This window comes from Triturus cristatus, chromosome 4_2 (genome assembly GCF_964204655.1).
Source record: "Triturus cristatus chromosome 4_2, aTriCri1.1, whole genome shotgun sequence".
In the NCBI taxonomy this organism is placed as follows: Eukaryota; Metazoa; Chordata; class Amphibia; order Caudata; family Salamandridae; genus Triturus; species Triturus cristatus.
In genome coordinates, this window is record NC_140586.1 from 932,401,378 (window position 1) to 932,418,482 (window position 17,105).

Genomic DNA, 17,105 nt, shown 5'->3' on the forward strand with positions numbered 1-17,105 from the left:
CAGAGACCCTCCACTGCAGCACACAGAGGAAAAGAATTAGAGGGAACATTGCTCATCACACCCCCTCAGTCTGAATGTGTTATCAGATAGTTAAAGAGAGGGTCCCAGATGTCTGCTGGGCATGAGGAGGGGGGTAGTAGCTCAGTGTAGGTTGTGAGTTGGTCCTTACAGTGTATAAAATCATTGAGCCATTCCTTAATCTTGGGTGCCTTGCCTCTGCCCCACCTACACGCTACCCTGCGCTTTGCCAGGAGCAGGCCCAGTGAGATGAACGTCCTGTGTGCGCTTAGCAGCTCTTCAGTGTAGCCTGGCAGCGCTATGACCGGGGTAGAGGGACCGCAGTGCCCGTCATTCTAGAAAGGGCTTCAATCACTTCCACCCAGTATGTTTGAATAGTGACACATTGCCATGCCAGATGTAGAAACCCCCCTCTTCCTGCCCCCATCTGTTACAGCTATCATCTGACCATAGTTTATATCTGTGTAATCTCTGCGGCGTGTAATAAACCAGGTGCAGAAATTTGAAATGGATTATCCGGAGTTGGCTATTGGCCGTTATCCTCCCCGCTTGTTGACAAGAGAAAGTCCACTGCTTATTAGTGAGTGGAGTAGTGAGCTCCTGATCTCATCCCCTTCTAGAGTTGTCTCCTATGAACTGCCGCTCTCCTTGCACTGTGTGGTACAGTCTGGACACTGCATGCGTCGGCATTCTTGCCTAAACCAGAGTATGTAAAGTGTTTACTGTGGAGGGCTCGTGCGTAACGTCAGGAATATTGGCCCTAGCATCCTGTCTGAGCCTTATATATGTAAATATTTCCAGTGGCGTGGTATCTTCACTTTGAAACAAAGTATTGCGGTCCTTAAAGCAACCTTCATTATAGAGGTCCTCGAAGCTGTTAATTCAATTTTTGGTATGTTACAACAGAGTTTTTCATGCGTGACCGGAAGCAGAGGGTGATATTGTATAGGTATTGATGGCGAGTATACAATGCGCTTGCCCAGTCTCCTAGCCAGTTTGCGTTATGCAAAGTTTGTGCAAGCAACAGTAGAGTGGGTGTAGACTTCCCCGGGCACCTTGGCACCAAGATAGGAAGTGGTCAGTATGGGAGCCGTATATCCTAGCTCCACCGCTATGTGCGGCATTAACAGTGGGGTCCAATGCCAGTAATGCGCGTAGTGGTCTTGTGCACAGAAAAAAATATAACTCCATGTCTGGGGCCCCAAACCCACCACGCGAGAAGGGCAGAGTGAGTGTATTCCAACTCACCCTGGGTTGCTTCCATCCCCAGGCGAGTCGAACCAGCTGGGTCTGGAGTGAGCGAAAGAAAGGCCATCCTGGGTAGTATGGTATGTTGATAAAAAGATAGAGTAACTTAGGTAATATTACCATTTTGGCTAGAGAGAGCTGTCCTGCCAGCAATAAGGGTATTGAGATCCAACTGGTAATTGAGTCAGTGATCGACATCATGGCAGTGCCGTAGTTTGCCTGCAACGTTTCTTCCCTATCTCTGGAGATGACCACCCCCAAGTACTTTATCTCGGAGTCGCACCACAATACCGGATAGTCTAGCTGGACTTTAGCTGTGGTAGGCGTGAGAGGGTCTAGCTGGGTCTTTTCCCAGTTAATGTTGACCCCGGATAATTCCCCAAACCTAATGAACTCCCTGATTACAGGGTTTAAGTAAATGAGGGGATAACGGACATATAGGGTGACATAGTCAGCATACAGTGACACTAATATGTGTCTGAAAGGATACCGGAGTGCACAGTCGTTGTGGTATTGCCTGAGTTTGGACACAAGCGGCTCAATAGCCAGAGCAAAAAGAAGGGGCTGGCTGTAAAGTACCTCGATCTAGGCTGAGAACGACTAGGGGAATCCCAATCTATGTAGCACCGCCAACAAATAGTCCCATTCCAATGAGACAAAGGCTTAGGTCGCATCTAAAAATTAGAGATTATGGGATGTGGCCCTCCCAGGTAAGACATGTCCCTCCATCAACAAGCTCAGTCTATTGGCTGGCACCTTCGCCAGCATCTTCGCATCGCAGTTGATTAAGGATAATGGTCTGTAAGTGCTATATGATGTAGGATCCTTTCCCGTCTTGAGGAGCGTTATTATTGAGGCTTCTCGCATAGTTTGCGGGAGTGTCCCGGTCTGCTTTACCTCCTCATACACTCGTTTTAGGATAGGAACCAAAGTATCGGCATAGCATTTGTAAAAATCGGCAGGGAGCCCATCCAGACCTGGGGCCCAGCCGCTGCGCACGTGCATTATAGCTGTCAGAATCTCGTCTTCCTCAATGTCAGCCACCAGAAAGTCCCTATGGGATATCCTCAAAGTAAACTGAGATATCGTCAGAATGCTTCTTGTGCGCAGTATATAGGGTGGAGTAATATTTACAAACGTGTGGAGGATGCCTGCAGAATCTGTATGCAGTTTACCCCCTGCGTCCATTACACCAAAAATGTAGTTAGAGTGTCTGGAAGTATGTGTAATCTCAGCTAGAGCTCTTCCAGGGCGCTCGCCCTCTCCAAACTCCCTGGCTTGGGCGTATCTAGAGCAAAAATGCATCTCGTACTCTGCTACACCATGATATTCCGTCACTAATTCACGGAGTTCTGCCCCCTTCCCCCATCCTGTATTGCAGCAGTTTGAGCGTCCAGTTCTCTGATAGTTTCGTTAAGCTTCTGAAGTGATACCCTATAGTCCCGTAGTATCACAGCTCCCTGCGCCATGCACATTCCACTTATGGTGACTTTAAATGCTTCCCAGACACATTAAATCGTTGGGACTGTCTCACTGTCTCCAGGTTCCTGGGGAAGAAGTCTTGCGTTTTGCCTTATTGTTTCGCAAAAGCTGTCCTCTAGGACAGCTGTGGGTTGGAGGCGCCACGATCTGTACAGGGAGATCCCTCCCAGGAGACACAACCGTATCAGCACAGGAGAATGATCGGAGTATGTACGCGCAAGATGAGTTGCTTCGGTTAGCTATGTACACAGGCCTTTCGACAGCAGCCAATAATCGATACGGGACCAGCTGGCATGTGCCGAAGACAACAAGTACTCTCACCACCCGAGGGATGTAGAAGTAACCATGCGTGTCTTCCTGTCTTGGTGGGGTGAGCCTGAGAACTATGGGATCAGTCTGCGCTGGGGTTCAGCACCACATTAAAGTCTCCCCCCCAGATAACATAAGTGGACCCCACATACATCACTAGTCCCCAAAGTTTGTCAAAGTAAGTGGGGTCCTCCACATTCAGGCTGTAACAATTTACTAATGTGACTGAGTGCATATTTATGTGTCCCCACATGATACAGTATCGACCATCCGGGTCACTAAGGGAACCAGCCGGTCGATAGTGGACAGTGGGTCGAATCAAAATGGCGACCCCTGTGGCAGAGGTAGAGTAGTATGCAAAACATCTGTGGGCTGCCCATTTGCCTGCAAACGGGGGTGAAGCTCTAGGATCTAATTGAGTTTCTTGTAACATAGCTATGTGGACCTTGTATAGCTCAATATATGTTGGCACTTACGGGGATCGCGTAAACCGATCACATTCCACATTAGTAGGCTATAGATTAGTCTCTCCCCACCTTGCGGGGGGTCCACGTGACCTGCCATTCAGAGAGGGTGTTGTGTTATGTGTATCTGTCCACAAGGGTGGCGAATATGCTTGGTGAGTGCGTTCGCTGCTTAATATTTGAAAATCACATAGCATTGGATACTGCAATAAACACAACATTTAACAAACTCCTTCCCTCCCCTCCCCCCACCCACGCGTACGGCCCAATCCCGTATGCAAAGTCCCCCCCCCACATTGTCCCAGAATTACACCACAATAGAATCAGAAATCAGCCTTATTAAGCAAACTAACGCAGATGCCCTGGGACCGATTGCAATAAAGGAGGTGGATTAAGACAGGGAGAAGTGGGGTATCATATCTCAAAAGAAGACTGGTTTCAGATAGGTAGAGACAAGTGGAGAGACAAAACACACAACTGTCAAGGAAGACAGGCAAGCAAAAGAAGAAGAAGAGAAAAAGAGAGAGATAAATTTGCATGGGAATTCCATCCGGGGTGCTGTGCCAGAGCCCAGCATTGCCCTTCTGGTGTACGAGGGAGTCCGTGGGACAACCTTATGATAATCCAGGACTAGCCCCATTAGCTGCATTGTGCAGGGGCCGGGGTGAGGAGTCGCAGCAGAAAGGAGCAGAATCTGCCTTGCAACTGTGAGCGGCTGCTACCACTCCCTCCCTGCTATCTTTATTAAGCCCCTGGCAAATAGTAGACAAGATTCGCCATTAATCACGCCAGCAGTCTTGTCACGTTAGTCATTTTCAGAGAGTGGTGAATTCAAACTGGGACCTCTATGGTCTTCCTTCAGATGTGGGGAGTGGTGGGACAGTTTCTTTAAAAAGTCTTGGTCCTGCTGAGGAGTAGTGAAGTAGTGTTGCTTGTCCTGATGGGTAATCTGGAGTTTCGCTTGATACAGCATCGCGTATGCAATGTTCGCCTGCTGCAGTTTGCACTTGACAAGAGCAAATTTCTTCCTCACCTCCTGAACTGCCATAGTGAAATCCAGGAAAATTTAATTCGAGTTCCCCTCCTAGTTTAGGTCACGTTTTTCTTGTGCTAGACAAAGTTCGGAGTCCCTGTTGCTAGAATTCAGAAGCCGGGCAATGATTGGTCTAGGTGTGGCACCCGGCTGGGTTCTGGCAGCCAGGGTGCAGTGAGCTCTTTCCACTACTAGGAGCTTGGAGAGTGAGGAAGCGCCAAACAGGTCTACCAGCATTCGCTCAACATAGTCTTCCATTCGCCCTGTGGCCGTGGATTCCGGTACTCCTGTTTTGCGGATATTATTGCGGCATGAGCGCGCTTATAGGTCTTCATTTTTTGCTGCGATATCTTTCAAGAGTTGCTCAATGCTTTGTAGCTGCTTACCCTCCATCGCGGACACATCTTCCAGCTGTGATATTCTATTTTCGGCCTCTCAGATGCGCCCATCATGTTTCTCGAGTCGTTACGTCACAAAATCCAATCTTATATTCATGGTGCCGATTTTGGACTCAATAGATGTGAGACTTTGCCGCATTGTGAGCGGCAGGGATCGCAAACCTGCGTCTTCTGGCTGTGTTGCCTGTTGGGAGTTCTCCGCCATGGCTATCTGCACGTCTTCAGCAGGGCCCCTCGCTGACCTCCGTGGTTCGAATAGCCGTTTGGCCTGCTTGCCATCTGTCTTACCCATGACTCCTGGGAAGTTGTAACACTGAGGGAGAGAGTACTCGTTCTATCAATGTTACTGGCAGCTAGCACAGCTGCATCCGGTCCTCTTCCCGAGATAGTCGCTGGAGTTCCTCCCAACAGGGGATGCCAATATGCCCAGGCCCTGTCTTGTGTCCACGGCCCGACTATCTGGCGGCCGTATCCCTGTTCAGTATTTAGTGCACAGCACGAGGAGATATCCCACCTTCACAGTGCTGCTGCCGCAGGTTTTGGAGACAGTGCGTCTATTCACAATGGCATGCTGTGGGGCCTCAATCTGGAGTGCGGGCCTCAGTGCCCTCCGAAGGCGTTATTGACCCCTGCAGTATACAAGGTCGAGTCTCTGTTTACTAGAACGCCTGCTTCTCTCGCGCTCGGGGAGACTCTTCCATGTGCTGATTGCCTCCAGTTGGGTTGCACATTTACCACTAGGCAGGTTCCCGGGGGCTCACCTCCAGATGTGCAGTAGCGCTTTAAATGGTTACCACTTAGGCCGTGCACCCAGGTAGCCTCGTCACAGTGCGCGCCTCTCTCGATCTGTTCTTCCAGCGGGGTGGCTTCCAATAGCAATAATATGCCTCAGTACTTTCATTTTACAGCACCCTCTGACAGTTTTGCAGACTCTGTGCAGGAATTGGGGCGGCCGCATTCACCGCGCTGTCTTCAGGGTCTGCAGTCTTCGCCTCGGCCTCCCGCTCCCTAGTCGCGGGCTGCCCGACCTCGATTCCCACTGGCACACACAGAGATTCAGGCCTTCCCGGGATTAGGCTGCATATGTTTAAGCTGCGCCCGCACTCCCAGCTGACTACCTGCAGGCGGTCAAGTCGTCTCAGCGAGAGGTCCCAGCGTTGATCCAGGAGGTGCTTCCTTACCTCCGCCTCACCACATCAGCGGCGGAATTATTCTGCTCTGGCGCCAGCCATCTTGTCTGCGCTGTACATGTTGCAGCAACCTAAATGTGGCTGTTTTGCTGCCGATTCTGCTGCAAAGTCACTGCCGGTTGTGCCAGGGCTACTCTCCGCTGCTCTCCTATAATTTTTGGCAGCTAAGGCCGGTCTCACCTCAGGATAATGACGATCTAGGCCCCAGGCAGCAGGAGCCTTACAGAGGTGCGGCCATCTTGCTTGCTGTCTGGCTAGCGCCCCCTCTACCCCTCAATAGTTCAAAGGGAGAAACTTTAGTGGTTGAGTGTGGTGTTGTTCTGTAGAACCGTAACATGCTACGCACGGACCTCACCACATCATGGTTCCCACTTTTGGCCTACCTGATGCACTCACCTACCACCACCCGGTTCATCCTCTCCACAAGACCATTAATTTGTTGGTGGTATAAGGAACTTCTCAGGTGTTTTACCCCACATGACTCAAGAAAAACCTGCAGTTCTTTACTAATGAACTGTGTGCCATTGTCCGTAATAAAATATTTAGGAAACCCCTCCCTCGAACATTTCTCTAAGAAACTCAACAATAGCACTCGCACTAGGTACCTTGAACATCTTGAGCTTAGGTCATTTTGACCCATAGTCCACCAGGTAAATGATATATTTGGCACCACCCGGCAAGGAATCATACGGACCCATGATATCAATCCCAATCTTGACCCATGGTGCTGCTGGACACTCAATCTGCATGAGAGGCAGAGTAGCCACCTTCAGGCTCATCTGCTGATTTGCATACAAAACAATTTTCTACCCCCTCATCCACTTCAATGTCCATCCTTGGCCATCAAAAGGATTTGCATATGCTTCGTTTAATGAGCGACGAGCCAAGGCATCCCTCATGGGCATTTCTAATAATGCTACTTCTCACAAAATGTGGAGGAATCAACTTATCAGATCTTAAAATACCATCTTCAACCGAAATCTCATCACCCACCTTAGAGTACAGTTATAACAAAAGAGACAGGATTTTCTATCTAGGGCAACCTCCCTTAACTAGATCTATGACCGGTTGCAAAACCTGATCACTCTTCACAGCTTCCATCCACTCTCCTTCAGAACAGACCTTCAATTCTGGTACCGCTAGTGAAGCCACTAAGCAATCTTCGAAATCTTCATCAATAAGATCAGACAACTTCACTTCACTGTCATCATCCCCTCTGTAAGAGAATTGAGAAAGGAAATCGGCTCTGCTGTTCCTACCACCTGGAATATGAGCCACATCAAATTGGTACTGCATCAACTTAGTGGAGAACCTCAAAATCTTGAGTGTACAATATTTGCTTCTACCCCTTCCCAGATTGGAAACTAAATGGCTTGTGATATATCTGTAAGAGAAACAGTCTTTCAGACACATACGACCAGAACTGCTCAATAGCCCACCAGCAGGTCAGAAGCTCTTTCTCAATGACAGAGTATTGCAGTTCTGCTTGCCACAACACTCTTGATGCGAAAGCTACTGTGTGTTCTTTTTCACCATTTTTCTGTGTGAGCGTAGGCCCCAGCCCTACCTGGCTGGCATCCACTGTGATGCAATATGGCAAACTCCGGTCAAATGGCTTGAGAGCTTTACTTTGACTTAGCAAAGATTTAATTTGCTCAAAGGTGGTCGCACAATCATTGCACCAAACAAATTTTGAACCTTTCTTGAGCAAGTTGCCGATAGGCCTCACCCTGGTCACAAAATCTGGGATGAAACGAGAATAAAACTTGCACAGCCCAAAGAAGGCTTTGACCACCACATTGTCAGAGGGAGGTGGCACACCAAAATGTGATTCAATTAAACCCGGGCCTGGTTGTAATACCATCCCTTGAGACAATATGTCTCAAATATTCCACTTCATTGCTTAGTAATTTGTTTTAAAACAACTCCATGTTACTTAAACATTTCTAATACTCTTTGGAGAATAGTATTATGAGCAACAACATCCTCTGCAAACACTAAAACATCATCCTGGTATACCAGAAACCCTCTGCTTCCTTCAGCAAGTTGTAAATATCCCGCTGACAGACGGACTCTCAGAGGCCAAACCAAATGGCATCCATTGATAGTGAAAGGTGCAAATTGGTGCGGTAAGTGCAGTCAGGTGTCTTGAATCAGGATGAAGTTCCCCCTGATGATAGGCGGAAGCCAGATCGAGTTTGGAGAACAGATTTGCTACTGCAGTACATGCAAACAAATCATTATTCTTGGGCAAGGGATGTGAATGCACCCTTTTTTCCTTAGTAAGAGATCTAAGGTCGACACACACACTTAATGATTTTCACCTCTTGCGTGCCATTACTAAGGGAGAAAGCTACAGTGATGACTCAGCTGGCTCGAGGATGCCCCTTTCACAAAAATTCCTGAGTTCTTTTTCGAGATCCTCCCTGACAGAAAGGGTACTCCTCTTAACTTGTGCTTTACAGGCAATGCCCCATCCTTTATCCTGATTTTATGCTTGAGCCCTTGAATTATGCCAAGATCATCACTAAAAATAGTAGGAAATTTCCAACTCCATTCCAGAGCCACATCATCGCATTCAACAAGGACCTGTTCCTTGGCCTCAGGCTTCAAAATCATACCGAACAGCCCTTGATTACACCATCCAAGAATGTGGACATCCTTTACTGCCACATATATATTCCCTTTGATCCTCCTTAGACCTCCAATACATCCTCAATATAAACAAAAAGCACTCTGGGGTGTTAGAGTATTTATTACCAACCACAAGTACTAGATCATGTATTCTCTCTATCTTGGAATCAGACTCTACATCCGACTCGACCACACACGCAACAGAATTTTAGTTGTAAGGGTTTTTTTCGGCAAACTTCCGCATAATGGCCAACTCTTTTGCAAAAATCGCAGGTGACATTGGCTGTGTGACTTCTACTCCCCTTGGAATGTGGGGCATTGCAGCAACAGAAACGAGTGTTATTATTCACAGAGAATGAACTCTCCCATTTTTCTACTGTGGTTGGCAATTTGACATGACTGCCCTGTATTTATGACATTAACTGCCTCAATGGGTTTATCATCCAGCTCCCTTACAGAAATGTGTACATTTTTTATGCTTTTTGCCACTTTGACTCATCCAGTGACGGGTTAACCATAGGCAATAATTTCTGACATATGTGTTTGTCTTTACAGTGACAAACAAATTGATCTCTGATAGATAAGTTGGTCTGTAAAATTGTCAAACTGACACTCAGAGATCATCCTACATAGCACAGAAACATAACGGTCAACATCCTCTTCAGCCCTTTGCTTTCGTTTGTAGAATTTGTGCCTTAATAACATCAAGCTAGATTGTTTGTCAAACCTTGCTTTGAGTTTTTTTACTGCCTCCAAGTATTTATCCAGAACGTCTGGCTCATCCTGCGGTAATTCCTATCAGTGTTTGAAAATAGACCTACACTTAAAACCAAGACAGTGGACAAGTAAACAGTTTTTTATTTCAGCTCTGAATCTTGAGGCTCCTATCGCTCCTAAATATGTTTCTAAGGCGTTGAACCGCACTCCCCACCTGACCAGAGATTCACCTTTCTTCCACTGGTCCTTTTGTTTACTGATTATGTGCCCCCTCAGTGCAGCCCTCAAATGAAGACAAGCTTCCCACTTGCGTCTAAGTGCTGTTTTATGCTGCATGATGCCCTTCTTTAAATCCATAATATCTTCTTTAAAGTTCTGTAAATATGCTGTCCTTGCCTCGCCCTCACATACACTCCTCCCCTGTTGGCCACCCCCATCTGACTGCCAAAATGAAAAGCTCCTCCAGATGCAAGACCTATTGGCTTTGCTAATGCTTGTTATGTAGAGCCATGCTCTCTGCCTGTACCCACACTATCAGAGAGTTTTTATAGCCTGTGAGGGCTGGGGAGTGTTTGTTCTTCCAACGTTTGATAATTAATCTTTTGGCTACTATTTGGCCCAGGTCCATGAATCTGGAGTGACTCTATGCTTCTTGAATCTGGGGAAAAGACCTAATATACACTCTTCCCATGTGTGCATTTGGGGCCTGTCAGTGTATGTAGCCAATGCTGCCGTAACATCTTTCCAATATAATTGTAGTGTGGGGCAGTACCACAGCATATGTAACAAAGTGGCTCCTGTTTGCATACATCTCGCACAAGCTGCGCTAGTTAATTGAAAATAGTTATTAATTTTGTCTGGGGATAAGTATGCCCTATGTATGATATAGGTCTGAAAAATTCGGAATTTGGCATTCCGTGGTATTTGTGTAGCAGTAGCCAGGAACGTATCCCATTCGCTGTCATTCCACGGAGATCCCCTATATCCCTCCCGCCGGTTACGAAGAGGTGTCAAAGGCTGTAGGGTGTGTGTAAGTAGAGCTTCCATCAGCCAATGTATTATGTGACTTCCGTTGCCCATGACATGTAAATACTGAATAAGCAAATGCATTTCTGGTTCGGTGTTCACGTCTCCTCACGTCAGTGTAAGGGATCGGATGATTGAGTTATATAAAATAAATTGACCAACCGGCAAGTCACAATCGCGAGATAGAGTGTCAAAAGGTGTCAGAGTGCCGTTGGTGTAAAGATCGCCAAGAGTATGAATCCCGGCGGCATACCAGAGTGAAAGTGTACTGTTGAGGTGCCCATTTTATGTCTCGGGGTCCCCAAAAGGGGACACAATGGAGCATATGGAATCTGTCTCTCGGTAAGATATAGGCTACGCTTATAACAACGAAGGGCCAAGGCTAAATAAGACGGTGTTGGGGTGCGAGGCCTGGCCATTGGGTGAAAGAGGTGGTATCTATGGGAGTGTGACCATGGTGGGAATGTCGATGCAGTGTCTTCTACATTAAGTCCTGCAAGCCATTTCGTCAAGCATTGAAGCTGAGGCGCCAGATAGTAGAGCTCCATGTTGGGGACAGCCAGACCACCCCTACCCGGGGGTGCATATAACTTCCAGAGTGCTATCCAGTGGCAAATGGAGCCCCAGATAAATCCCCTGATGGTTTGTTCCAGTTCACAAAAGGTTTTGGATGGGACATAAACGGGAAGATTGCAGAAATAATAGAGAAGCCTAGGTAATATTACAATCTTAGTTCGGGCAATCCTGCCCATCACGTTTAATGGCAGTGTGCCAACAGTTCATTTGTGTCCTGATGGAAGATATGGCTCGGATCAAATTGCCCTCCAGTCTGTCAGTGGGACTACGATAAATAAAAATTCCTAAATACCTGAAGGTGGAAGGCTACCAACCAAGGATTGAGTTATTAACAAGAAGCTCTGGGTTACAAGTTTCACTACTGAAGGGGTAGAGACACGATTTAGTCCAGTTTACCCTCAACCCTGATGTAGTCTTGAATTGCCCCAATGTTTTTGCTAACAAGTCTGTTACATTGTATAAATCCTTGAGGTATAGTAGGAGATCATCCATGAAGAACGAAACTACATGTAACCCATCTCCGAGCAAAATGCCCCAGTCCTCACCCCCTGCACGTAATTGCATTGCTAACGGTTCAATTGCCAACGAGAAGAGCAGTGGTGATAAGGGGCAGCCCTGCCTGGTGCCTCTGTTAATAGGTATGGATTCCAATATTGTGCTAATTGTGCGTATTCTGATGGAGGTTTGCGCGTAGATCAGTCTAACCAATTGAAGGAAATTGCCCGCAAATCCATATCCGCTCAGTGTTGCAAAAAGGTAGGGCCATTCCAATGAATCAAAGGCCTTCTCCAGGTCCAGGACCATGCAGCCGGATTCGGGCCATACAGCTGTAGCATACTCTTGGACTCGGAAGAATCTCTGTATGTTCAGGGAGGTATTTCAGGTAGGGACAAAGCCATTTTGGTCCGGATGTATCAGGTCCTTAACCAGTGGAGCTAGTTTGGCAGCCACTATAGATGCTAATATTTTATAATTGGTGTTGAGTATAGCTAATGGTCTATAGGATCCCAATAAATATGTATCTCTGCCTGGCTTGCAGAGAGAGGCCTTAAGTGTGAAATCTGCACATGAAGTGTTGAATACTCTTTTGAGCTGAGGTGCCAGTGTGTCAGCGTATGCTTTATAGAATTCCGATGTAGCCCGTCCGGGCCTGGAGTTTTCCCTGTGGCCAGGGAACGCATACTCGCCAGTACCTCCTCAATGGTAATGTCGGCATCCAGTTCTAATCTCTGTTTCGGGGTTACTTTGGGAAGAGCAATGTCAGCTAGGTATTGGTGAATCTCTTATGCCGTTATATTAACTATAGATTTATACAATGTGGTATAGTGTGATGTGAATTTCCAATGAATGTCAGTTAGAAATGGGGGTCTCTAGTTGGCAATGGCTGGCCACTGTCCAAGTAGGGACCCATCTTCCTAAATCAGAGTAAGGGGGCTACACCCTTTAATAACGACTGCTCAACCCTGTGGTAACGTAGCACGAGCAGCTACGCTTATCTCAGAGGCAGTGTGTGAAGCATTTATGACCATACACAGTAAAACAGTGAAGAACACCACAAAGGGGCACCACATAAGTAGTTATAAAAAATAGGTATCTTTATATATAGACTTAACACAAGATCAATAACGGTAAAAAGCCACAATACTGTAAAATAGGATTATTTTTGAAATGCTCAAGGTGTGCAAAAAGGGGTTCAGTTCAAAGCAGTGGTCTCTGCGACCCGTTTACTTACAAAGTACCTGGATTTCAGAGCAAAACAAACAAAATGTCGCAATGAAGCTCTGGAGATGATTTTCTGCAAGCGAGGCTGGTGATGCGATGAATCCTTGCCGCGAGGGAGGAGACGATGCGCCGATCTGCTGATTCGTGCGGAGACTAGGCAACAACTTCTTCACGCTAGGCCGTTGATGCGATGAATCCTTGTCGCGAGGGAGGAGACGAGGCGACGATCCTGTTGCGTGTGCGAGTAGGTTGCGATGCGAAGAAATGGCGCTCCGCTCGGGAGCGACGGTCCTGGTGCGATGCGATGGAACTGATGTTGAGAGCACTCAGCGGCAGCAGCGCGATGGTTCTTGGTGGTGCTCTCAGCTGCAGCGGCCCGCAAACGAGTGTTAGCGATGATCTCAAGGTTGCGAGCACTCGCCGGCAGCAGCGCGATCCCCAAAGTGGCGTTCTCGGATGCCGTGGCTCGCAAACGTGCGTTAGCGACGATTTCTGCACTCTCTTCTCTGTAGTAGAAGTAGAGGTCCTGGAACTCACAGGAGCCTCACCTGCAGATAGAAATCCTCGCTGGGAAGAATCAGGAGGCTGTTGGCGAAGTCTGATGGGCCTGGGACTTAAGCAGGAGGCTAGCTCGCTTCTATCCCTTGGGTGATTGCTTTGCAAAGATCTGTGAAAGTTTTCTCCAAAGTCCTTTCCCCTCTTCTTCCAAGTCCACTGGTAACCACTGCAGGCCAACCCAAGAAACAGCACATAAGCACAAGGGCAGTCCAACTCCTGCAGATTCCTTAGTTACATGGACAGAGGTTCGTCTTGACATCCAGGAGCAATACAAATTGTAGGGGTTTGGCTACAGGTATTTATACCCCAAAAGTCTTTGTTCTAAAGAGTCACAAGTCACTGAACCCAGCCAGAACCAGTTCTGCTCAGTCCTGGAGCACTTTGTTTACCAGGCTGCATCCTTACTTTCAGAGAGAGGGGGTCTGCCATCAGATGCACAGTAGGAGGTGGAGCCAGCATTCACCTTGCAAGGCACAGCCCTATTCAGGTCAAGGAGCTACCCCTCCCCATACTCCAAATGCAGATCTCTCTATTCAACCCATGTCTGACTCAGCCTGCCCTGTCCCTCCAAAACCAGACAGCCAATACACATAACAGCAGGGCACACTGGAAGGCTTAGGCAAGAAAATACCTACTTTCTAAAAGTGGTATTTTCAAACACAGAATAGAAAAATAAACTTTACTAAAAGATGTATTTTAATATTCTGAGCTCAGGCATACTAAATTCGTTTTTCCACCATGTTTCTTGGGTCAGTTAGGATTATAGAATGTAATAGTCAAACTGCCCATTCTGGCCTATGGAGAACAGGTAGCCTTACAGTAGTGAAAAACGAAATTGGGTGTAATTCACTACCAGGACATGCTACACACACCAAGGCATGTCCTACCTTACACATACAATGCACCCTACCATAGGGGTGACTTGCATGATGCCAAGGGAAGGTTCAGGGGCTGGGAAGTGTGTGCACTTCACAGCCAAGATGGCAGCTCTGGACTGCACGTAGACTCTGCAGTGGCAGGTCTGAGACATACTTTACAGCTGCTTCTGTGGGTGGCACAAAACAGCGCTGCAGGCCCACAAGCAGTATTTGGTTTACCAACCCTGGGCACACACAGGCCACGCAACTAAGGACTAACGGGCAAACCAAATGAGCCAATCATGAACATACCAATTCCCATAGACATATTTACACAGGGAGCATTCACGCTGTGGCACTGAATGGCAGTGGCACAGCACCCAGAACACCTAACACCAGCAAAAACAGAGGAGACAAAAGCGAAAAATGGAAGGTAGACCCACGCCAATGGTGCCAGGTCTAACAATGTCCTGTTGCGAATACAGCATTGTGCCTTGTGAGGAGCGCATAGATGTGATAGGGGACCTAGCGTCCTTGTGTTTGATAAGCTATGCAAGGAGCCAGCCTGCTTTGTCCCCGGTACTGTGAATGCGAGCTGAGTGAGCAGTGTAATTAAGACAACTGGTCTTTCCAATAGGCTAGCATGTTCCGCCCTTGCCTCATGTAATCTAAGGTCAGTCCGTGGGTCGGCAGCAGCTTGTTTTTCGAGGTGTACTAAGCCATTCTCTACCTTAGTGAGTTCCTTCTCAAGAGTCATGCGCATGCCAGCTTGACTACCCAGGCAATGGCCCTTGAATACTGTCTTTAATGAGTCTCATTCTATCAGTGCTGATGACGCAGAATCTACATTTTCGGCAAAATAGTTTGCCACAGCTTCTCCAAAGGAGTCCCGAAATGGTCTGTCCTCTAACGAGTCGGGTTGCAAGCATCATCTAGGAATTGGTGATGTGGCATTTCTCCATTCTAATAAAATAGTGTGTGGGTTGTGGTCAGAGTGGGTCCTTCCAAGATATAATGCCTCTGTTATGATCGACAAGAGGTCCTTCAATACCAGTATCCTGTCAAGACTAACATGTAGATATTGGGCTCCTGAGTAAAAGGAGTAGGCCCGATCAGCGGGGTATCTGTGCCGCCAGGCGTCTACAAAGTGCCATTGCGCTGACCAGTTATTTAAGGCCTTTATGCCCGTAACTGTTGGTGCCCCAGGCAGGGGGGAGAAAGGAGCGGTCCAGAGTCGTATCAAGTACACTGTAGTAATCCCCCCGAAGTATCATCGGTGTTCCATGTCAGGTCGACAATTTGATAAGGAATCTAAAAAGAGCACTTGTTCAGTGTTAGGTGCATAAATTGAAGCGATTATGATTGGGTTACCGTTAAGGCACCCCTTTACAAACACATATCGGCCGTCCGCATCAATGAGGGATTCCTCCGCTTTAAATGGAGTGCCGGGTCTTACCCATACCAGTTTACCTCTCGCAAAGACCGAATAGCCAGTAGCAAAAACGTGACCCCTCCATCTTCTCTGTAAGTTCGTCACCTCAGGTCTCCTTAAATGTGTCTCTTGTAAAAGTGCGATTTGGACATGATGATGTTTAAGGTAGGAGTAAATCAGATATCTCTGCGAAGGGGCATGTATCCCCCTCACATTCCAAGTACATATATTTGTGGTGGTCATATTACAGGTGGGAGCTTAGATATATTAGAAGTGGGGGATTCTTTGGGGACAATTGATATCAGACTTATTGGGGTCTGGGGAGGTAGTGGATAGCAGAAGCCCGCCAAATCAACTGGAGTGATGTGCCAATCTGATGTGTGTTGAATAACGAACCAAACTGGAACCAAAATACAAAATACCAATAGGGCGAGAGTGCAACAGGCAGTCGTCCAAACTATGTAATAGGAAAACATGTTGTAGGTGGTCAAGGGGGTTGAGGCTACCTCAGCGGGCGTAAAAGGGGACTTAGCAGTCCCGCTTTTTTGACTTATGAAATATGACCACCTCGGGCCCCAAGGGACATATGGTTACAAAATACCAGCTTTCAACTCTGCTAAATAGCTGTACATTGCCTCTAGTACAGATAAAACATTGTGCAAGTCATATTATCAAGTCAGTTATGCATAACAATCAAATAAGCATTCCATAATACTTGCGTGTATGTCGCTGGAGCAGTTACAATTAGGTCCATTGAACAGTAATAAATACTATCAGATATATGAGGTGTGATTTCCGGCAGAGTTTCTGAGTTCTGAGAGTTAAGGGTTTCGTCTGTGGACTCCGAATCGCTGACGCCATCCGGCAGGCTGTTCTCAGAAAGCGAGTCGGTTTGCGAGATGCCCATTTCCGCTACCACCTAAAGTGTGCTGCGTTAGTCCCTCTTCATCTGTTTCAGGTTGGGGCGAAGCTTCTGTGATAGAGATTGTTTCTTACGCCTTTTCTCTCCTCTGGGGTGTCTTGCCCTCTCACTTTGGTGTGGGGTGCACTGTTTTTGGGTTAGGAAGAGTGTCCATGGTGGGGTTTAACACGTCTAGCCACTCCCATGCTGCAGTAGGAGAGTCAAAGAAGTATGATTTGCCCATCACGATTACCTGCAGCCGGGCAAGGAACAACAAGGAGTACTTGAGATCCAGTTGGCGGAGCCTGCGTTTCACCTCCAAGAAAGAGTAACTTTGTTTCTGGACCGCCGCAGTATAGTCCGGAAAGAACATTATTGTACTGTTCGCAACTTGAATTTTCTGCATTTTCCTGGTCTCCTGTAGGATTGCGCCCCTATCCCTGTAGTTCAGCACACAGAGCAGAAATGGATGCGGTCCCATCCCCAATTGGGGGGGTGCTTGTTCGGTGCCCGATGGGCATGCTCTACAACAAAGTACTG

The 17,105-nt window shown here is 47.3% G+C and overlaps 1 protein-coding gene across 1 annotated transcript in view; it reads left to right on the forward strand.

Annotated features, from left to right (window-relative positions):
• LOC146838947 (uncharacterized) overlaps window positions 1-17,105 on the forward strand; it is a 254,203-nt gene that overhangs the window by 202,417 nt on the left and 34,681 nt on the right. The window lies entirely within an intron of this gene.